This window comes from Limulus polyphemus, unplaced genomic scaffold, assembly GCF_000517525.1.
Source record: "Limulus polyphemus unplaced genomic scaffold, Limulus_polyphemus-2.1.2 Scaffold2188, whole genome shotgun sequence".
Classification (NCBI taxonomy): domain Eukaryota; kingdom Metazoa; phylum Arthropoda; class Merostomata; order Xiphosura; family Limulidae; genus Limulus; species Limulus polyphemus.
The window spans coordinates 75,769-83,859 of record NW_013667798.1 but is presented as its reverse complement, the minus strand read 5'-3'; positions in this window follow the sequence as shown (position 1 = coordinate 83,859).

Genomic DNA, 8,091 nt, shown 5'->3' with positions numbered 1-8,091 from the left:
CAACATGCTTTAATTAACCTAAATCTATGCATACCACACATCAGCTGACATTTCGAATTGTTAATAGCAAATGATGTGTAAAACTGTCTGTCTCTCTGTATAGTATACATATTGAAATAACAAATTTTGATGCTAAGAATGTCAAGTAATTACCGTTTTTTCGGTTCAGTATCAGGTAGATTTTCTATTCGCGCCTTTCTTCACTTGATTGTTACACTCAGGGGAATACTTGCTTTTTTAAGCACACAAAGTGTTTGGAGGAAAGAAGTAATGTGTCGCCACCTACAGGTAATTGGATGAATTTAAGGAGACTAAATTTCATATAATCGAATTAAACCTAAGATAATAAAATATTCAACGATCTCTGCACTCTTACATCACTTTCCTTAGTATAAACCGATGTAAAAATTCAAGCAGAGTCAAGTACACCTCGTGGATTGATACGTATTTTTACTCTATTGCCAGTGCAGAAAAAAGTAAAACGCGACTAATCAAATGATATTTACAATTCTTCCAGTTATTCATTGTCCTCAATTTGCCCCAAAGTATAAGTGAAGCATTTTTTTTACTGTTCGTCGATCAAAGGACTTCTAACTGTTCAAGTAATGTTGATGTGACCATGTGATAATGATGATCTGTTTTAAAACTTAGTTTCAAGAACTGACCACAGAGGCTGGATAACATTTAACTATGGTAACTGCGATTTTACGACTGTAGGAACTTCTTATTTCGATAGATACCTTTGAAGATGTTTAATTGTAGAATTTTATGAACCTTAGATTATTATATATACACGTTTTGCAATTAATGATTATTTTAACGTTTTTGAAAAAAATCATCGTACGAGGCAGACAGGCCCTGCTATTAGATTCCCTGCCTTTTGGTGGGAAGTTCTAAATTACGAAAAGCTTTGAGTAAATTATAAAAGTCTCTGATCAAACGGTTTTTGCCAATGTATTGCACAAAGTACTTCCATGTTGAAAATAGCGATGTAAACCGTACTTCAAGATTTATAGTGTGTTTCTTTAAAAATGACCATGAAAGCCGCAAAAGTGGCACATTAATTTACGAATAGATTTTAACACGTTCCTCAGGAGCCAAGGGGTGTCTTTACACAACAGGTTTTAAATATTAAAAGTAAGTTCAATCCGGAAATTCCCAAACAGAGTGATTTTGGACGTATCTTTTCGAGACAAGTTTTCATTTGTTAATTACTAAATTTTTTAAGTGAAATACAGCATTCTCAGGTCTCCATATTAGCTAGTACTAAAGTCTACCCACTAGGAGTAAATTCAGTATATATCAATAAAGCCACATTCTCAGCATCATTGATTAAGCAAATGCAAACCTTTTATGCTTCTGCTATCATTTTTTATGTTTACCTTTCAATTGAGATACGAACGATTTCACCTGCGACTCGGTAGGGAAGGGCGAAACATCACGATAGTCAACAGTAGGATAACCGGACAGGAACACTTTGAAAGCAGCTACAGGCATATTAGTGTACTCAGCTTGCTGCACACTATCTTCCAAGGTGGTTCTAAACGGTTCCTGAATACCTCTACGTATCATTTGGAGACTTCCATGATTCTTGTGCTTGGCCGTTAAGCACGTGATGCGCTGACGGATTTCAGTCACCTTATCACTTCAAATCAATTTTCGCAGCCCCAACGCTAAAAGAGTGCATGAAATGCCTTATTTTTAGCCAATAAAAATGTCCATAAATTGTCTGTAAAAATTAAGAAAAACCAGATTGAATAATTATTTTTTCAACAGAAATGTCCCCTACTGGCTCGTGAGGAGACTGTTATTTTTTATATATTATATTTTTAAACTTTGAAATCAAGATACCCTGATATTCTTCTCGCTTCTTATTTTGAATTAGGTACATTGTATTCATGTGTCAAATTAGTAAATTAGATGAATCATAACACAACTGTTGATGAACGAGTTTCTTTGTTTTAATAACGACATCGATCTTATAAATGTCCTAATATATGAAATATTCGTATCGTTACATTTTTTTTCTGTTTGTGTATGTGTATTTGTTTGTTTAAGTATTTTCTTGCAAAGGTCTATTTACGCATAGCTGTCCCTAGCTCTGAACAAACGGATAACAAGGGACCATTTGGTCCTTCGAAGTAATCCTTACACATTCACTCTAACTCTTAAGAAAATTTTTTAAAAATGCCTTCCTTTTATATCTCAGAAAATTATTGAATATCTTTTTGCACTCTTATAAAGTACCAACAGCCACTGTTGCTGAAGGCATATCACTCCATCACTCCTTTTATAAAAATGAAACAGTCTTAACTGATTTTCTAAATCTTAAACAAGCGTCCTCTAGTCCTATTGTGTTTGAAATACACACCAATAAAATTAGAGACCTTTATCGGCCCCCCAGTGGCACAGCGGTATGTCTGCGGACTTACAACGCTATAATCCGGGTTTCAATACCCGTGGTGGGCAGAGCACAGATAGCCCATTGTTTAGCTTTGTGCTTAATTACAAACAAATAAAAAAACAGAAACAAACAACAAGCCCATTATCGATACCTCAAATAATCTTATAATCTTCAATAAGATTGCCTCTTTCCTTTCCCGAAAAAAAAAAATCTTAGATAATCTTTCTATCTTAGTGTCCCTTCTCTGAACCCTTTCCAATAAGTCACGTAACGAGTGACTTGTATAGAAAGATAATTATCTCTTCTGATTTGTAATCAGTATATCTGTAAATACACCCTAAAATTATATTGCCTTTATTTCTATCAACAGAGCAATGTTTCAATGATCTTAGTGACTTGTTCACCATTATGCCAAAATCCTTTTCTTCAATCACATTATTGAGTTGGTTCCCAGCTATATTAAAAGTGTAATCCAAATCGTGATCATCCAAATGCATTACCTTGCACTAATTAAACGGCATTATTCAGATATTTTTCTAAGTAACAAATTGATCCAAGTCATTCTGCTTTACCTCAATATTCTCAATGCAGCTAGAAATACACAAGACTGAGGGAAGGCAGCTAGTCAGCAGCACTAATAGATTAGAATATTCTTGTCTTACAGAATAATGGGATGTGAGCATTATTCTAATAGCACACCTGCATCATCTACCCCAAAGTGAATATTGCATTTTTTACAGGAAAGGGCCGCGAATCTTTAGAATATTTGAAAATTTGATTATCATACTTACAAACGTTTTGACTTAGTCGCACTGTTTTGAATTAGTTTTCAATTTTGAAACAATACCCTGATCGACATTATCACTAAGCATAGTAGTGCTTAGTATGCAGGGATGAGCCGAGAAAAAATGGCTGCCACCTTCAATCTGTTACTCTATGGTGCTTGCAAATAACTGCTAAAGTTGAGTTATATCCATATTCGAGCACCTACTACTTAGCAGTAAGTTCAGTTTATAAGCATATATTATTTTCATGTTTCATAAGTAACAGTTTCATTTATTGTTGCTAGATGACAGCACATACTATGTTTATATAACGACAGTTTGTGACGTCTTTGCACAAACTTGATATCTGCCAAAACAATTTCCGTAAAAATAAATAAATAGTAAATTAAGTTAATATTCAGGGTATCAAGAAATCAAGTACTTATGCAACTGACAGATCTGTTTACATGTTATTGATGTCTGAGTTTAGAAACACCAGTTTCTTAATTATCAAAACAATAGATTATATAGTTTTATTCAACTTTACAGTAGAGCCTGGAGCTGTGCTGAAAGGACTTCAGTTCGGAAGTGATCAGTGTTATCTTAATTTGTGTTCGCGAATGTGTTGTAAGTAGTGTTTTCTTATTGTAATTGATACTTTGTAATTTATTGATAACTAATCAAGTTTAAATTTTGGTCTCTTCTTAATATTTAAGGGTTGGTCGGATGAGTTCCGCTACCTATTTTTACCTCAGCCGACCATGGTAGGTTAGCTTCATTGTACCTACGGACTCGTTGCCGTCACAGGTGATAGACTCTGTGTGTGAAAGCCTGGGCGGCATCGTCGTCGAGTGTTTTCAGCATTTTGGTGCAGGAAGATGCGTTGCTACCTTGTCTTCGCTGGCCGTGGCACAGCAAATGTTGGGCCGAGGAACGTTTGTTTTGGATTGTGCTCACGTGTCTGTCGGACGGGCGGGACAGAACATCAAGTGAATGACTTTGCGTTCGGCACCCTTCGAGTTGTCCCATGATGTTATCACTTCATCGTTGCAGAAGTATGGTCGTGTGCTGAAAATTGAATGTGAATATTACCAGAAACCCCATGGTGTGTGCACAGGCAATCGGCGAGTTCGTATTGATATGACAACACCGGTACCTAACTTTGTAAAGATCGGGAGTTACAACATCATGGTTAACTACCCAGGTATGCGTCACTTGTGCCGCCGTTGTGGTCTCGAGGGTCATCTTTCGAGCCAATGTGACACCCTCGCTGCCCTAACTGTCTCGCCTTCGACCATACTGAAGACGTGTGTACCATCATCTGTGATATATGCAACAGTGATCATCGTTCTTCTGTGTGTCCCCAACGGATATCACTTATGCCACCATGGTCACAGGGGTAAAGCCCCTGTCAACAGTCCAGGATTCTACAAGTGTGGATTCTGAAGGGAAAAGACATGCCATAGGAGGAAGGGATACCACCTCCCCTACCTGAAAGTGAGGACTCGGCTCTAAGTGACAGGGACGGAGTTGATAGTGATCAACCACCACCCACCAGTCCTGATGTACATATCTCCAACTCAGACCACACTAATGGTGACATTCCTAGTCTTTCGAACTCAAAATTTGAGAGTTCTGTTCCATCATCCTCCCCCAATGACCCGGGAGTTTCAGTAGCTTCTGAAATTGCAGTTGTGGTTCTGGGTGAAGACTCTCTGCCAGTTTTAAAACCATCAACTAACAGTCATCTCCCTATTGATGTACCCCTCTACGTTCGGAAACAAGTGGTATCTTGGTTATCACTATCAGATAACCAGCCACCTCCCACCCCCAGATGCACGATATAACAATGTGTGAATCCAGTTCAATGAAATGTGTACTGCACACCTCATTACCGAGTGTAGCTGTATAACAACAGCACCTGTAGTTAATTATCCCTTTGGGGCAAAATGGGTCTTTCCTGCTTAACCCGGAACATTCAAGGTCTACGTACCCTTGCCAAGCAATGGTATGTGGTTTTGCTTTTCAACCGGTTTAAGGTTGACGTAATTTTCTTACATGAGACTAATTTTTCCTTTGTCCATTATTTTCCTGTCCCTGCCTTCTAGTCTTTGGTTCCTCTCACGCACATAGGGTAGGGATACTGCTCAGTCCACTCTTTTTGGGTAGTGTCCTTTCTTCCCACAACAATGCTGATGGTCGGGTTGTATATGTTTATTTCCTCCTCAAGGGTGCAAGGTTCGGTTTGTTAATGTCTATGTACCTGTCCAGGAGATGGAACATTGGATTTTCTGTTCCCCTTGGACAGATTCTTGATTACACAGGCTGATATTGTCCTTGGTGGGGATTTAAACTGCGTGCTGGATCCCCACCTGGATAAAATTGGTGGTAACCCTGCTTCAGGGGATCAAGACACTCAGATACTGCACTCTTTATTGGGACCTCTTTCATTACACCACAGACCGTAATGTCCAGGCAATTTTTGTTTCCCTCGATCAGAGCAAGGCCTTTGACAAAGTTCATCACGACTTCTTGTGGTATGTTTTGAGGAGATATGGCATTCTCCCATATTCGTGTGTTATTTGAAGGCATTCTACCCCTCTGCCTCAAGTAAGCTACTGGTGAATGGCTTCTTTATGACTCTTTTTGGTGTATCTCAAGGTGTCCATCAAGGTTGCCCTTTGTCACCTTCACTGTACACACTTGTAATTGAATGCCTTCTTTGTTATTTTTTCCACGCGACTTCTATCCATGGTATCTTTTTACTGGATGGGATGTCTGTAAAATATGTTGGTCATGCAGATGATGTCAATCTTTTTCTGTCTGACCGAACTTCTCTTGGTTCTGCACTGGCTGTTGTAACTCAATATTCGAGAGCAAGTGCAGCAAAGTTAAATTTCACCAAAACCAAAGCTCGTTGGTTGGGCAGGTGGGCTTCATCTGCTGACATCCTATTTGGTCTAACATGAACTTCTTCTCCAGTTAGGTGTTTCGGGATTCGCTTTCTTTCGGATCCCGAGACTATCTGGGAGGATGCTGTTAGTTGAGTGGGATCCTTGGTTCACGATTACCGTTATTGACCTGCCAATTTATTTCCCTAGGCTAATGTGATCCGCATGAGTATACTACCCCTTTTGTGGTTTCTTCGTGCTGTTTCCTTTGCCTGAACACTGTGCTCGTGCCTTTGAATGCCAGGTCTTCTCCTTCTTGTTGAGTGGCAAGATTGAGCTAGTTTCTAGACTCGCTATCATTGCCTCTCTGCAAGGGGGGGGGGGGTACTTGGGATACTGTGTTTGCAGTCACAGTATTTATCTTTATTGCTTGCTTCAACTGTGCATGGCTTGTCCTGGGTGGATCATCCCTGTTGCCCACTCACACTATTCTTTCTTGGCACGGGCATCACGGAGTTTGACTCCTCACTAGATCTTAGCACACCAATGTGTTTTGATCCTCCCAGTGGTACACTGATGTTGTTGCAGTACTCCGCTTTTAACATAGTGCTTCCACTTCCTTTCTTTTCTCTATAAATTCACGCTTTTTTTACTGTTCACTGGTTCCAAATCATTCCCATTGGATTGAGCAACATCATTCCACTCTTCCCTGGGATGTTATTTGGAGCCGAGTAGCGATGCGCCATGTTGATCAGTATTTAAAGCTTTCAGCTGGCGTGTCTTTCACAACATTTTACCAGTACGAGAACGTTTGTATCTGTTTAACATCAGTGCCACCGAGTCATGCCCTTTATGTATGGGAGTTTGTTGCTCGACTCTTCTGTATCCCTCCGATCTCGGCCGGGACTTTACTCTACCATGTCTCCACTCCTGTTCCCAGTCACCTGACCTTCACATTCTGTTATGTTCTGCTTTTGTTCAAACATGTCATCTGGCTCATGAGGAACCGTTATATCTACGAACAGGTTCCCGTGACGTTTCAGAGTATATTGTACAAGGTCAGGTTCTAGCTGTTACTCCAACCAAAAACGGATTTCCAGCTTTTGGGGACTGGAGAATTTTGTCATCGTTGGCGCCCTGATGTTTCACCTGTTTTTACAATCGGTAATGAGCGGGTTCATCTATAATTTGATTGTATGTATTTCATTTTGTAATTTGTACATAATGTCTACATTTGTATCATGGTTTAATACAACCAACTAATTATCTGTACATTTTGTCATCTTACAATTTGATTGTATGTATTTCATTTTGTAATTTGTATATACTGTCTTATTTTGTGTTATGTTTTAATGTAACTAATTATCTGTACATTTTGTCATTTTTGTATATATTTTTATTTTTTTTATTTTATTGTATAGTTCTTATATTGTGAAAATAAATCTCGGTTGTATCATATTTCATGGCCTGGGATCTGTATGATGTCCTTCCTATTAATCGAAATGACTAGGATGTGGTGGAGTCGATTGTATGCACATGCAGTGAGTTTGGATGCAGTTGGAAGGTTTGGGTTCTGTAACTATCCCCATAACGTCGGTCCAGCACTCCAGTGTACTTGTACCGTCCTAGAGGAACCATTCCAGCTTCACTGGTCCCCCAGTGTAACCCAAAATTAGAGAAACTGACAAAATTGATATAATATTAGCAATATATATCACCATTGAATTATAAAAATAAAACAACGTTCACTTATTAACCTACTTCAATGAAATAGTTTGAAAAAAGTGGGAAAACAAGTAGTAATAAAAAATTGCAAAAATTAAGTATGACGTGCAATGCCAAACAGTACAGAAACAAGGTAAGGATGAATACACAAACCCACGAAAACATCCCTACATAAGTAGCCAAATCTTTCCAAAAATAACTTTTATCTATAACCAAATGTTGAATTCCTGTCAATTGTATGAATTCAGATTTGAATAAAATCATTTAAACTGAATAGTGCTATAAAGTCTTACAGTGGCTAATAACC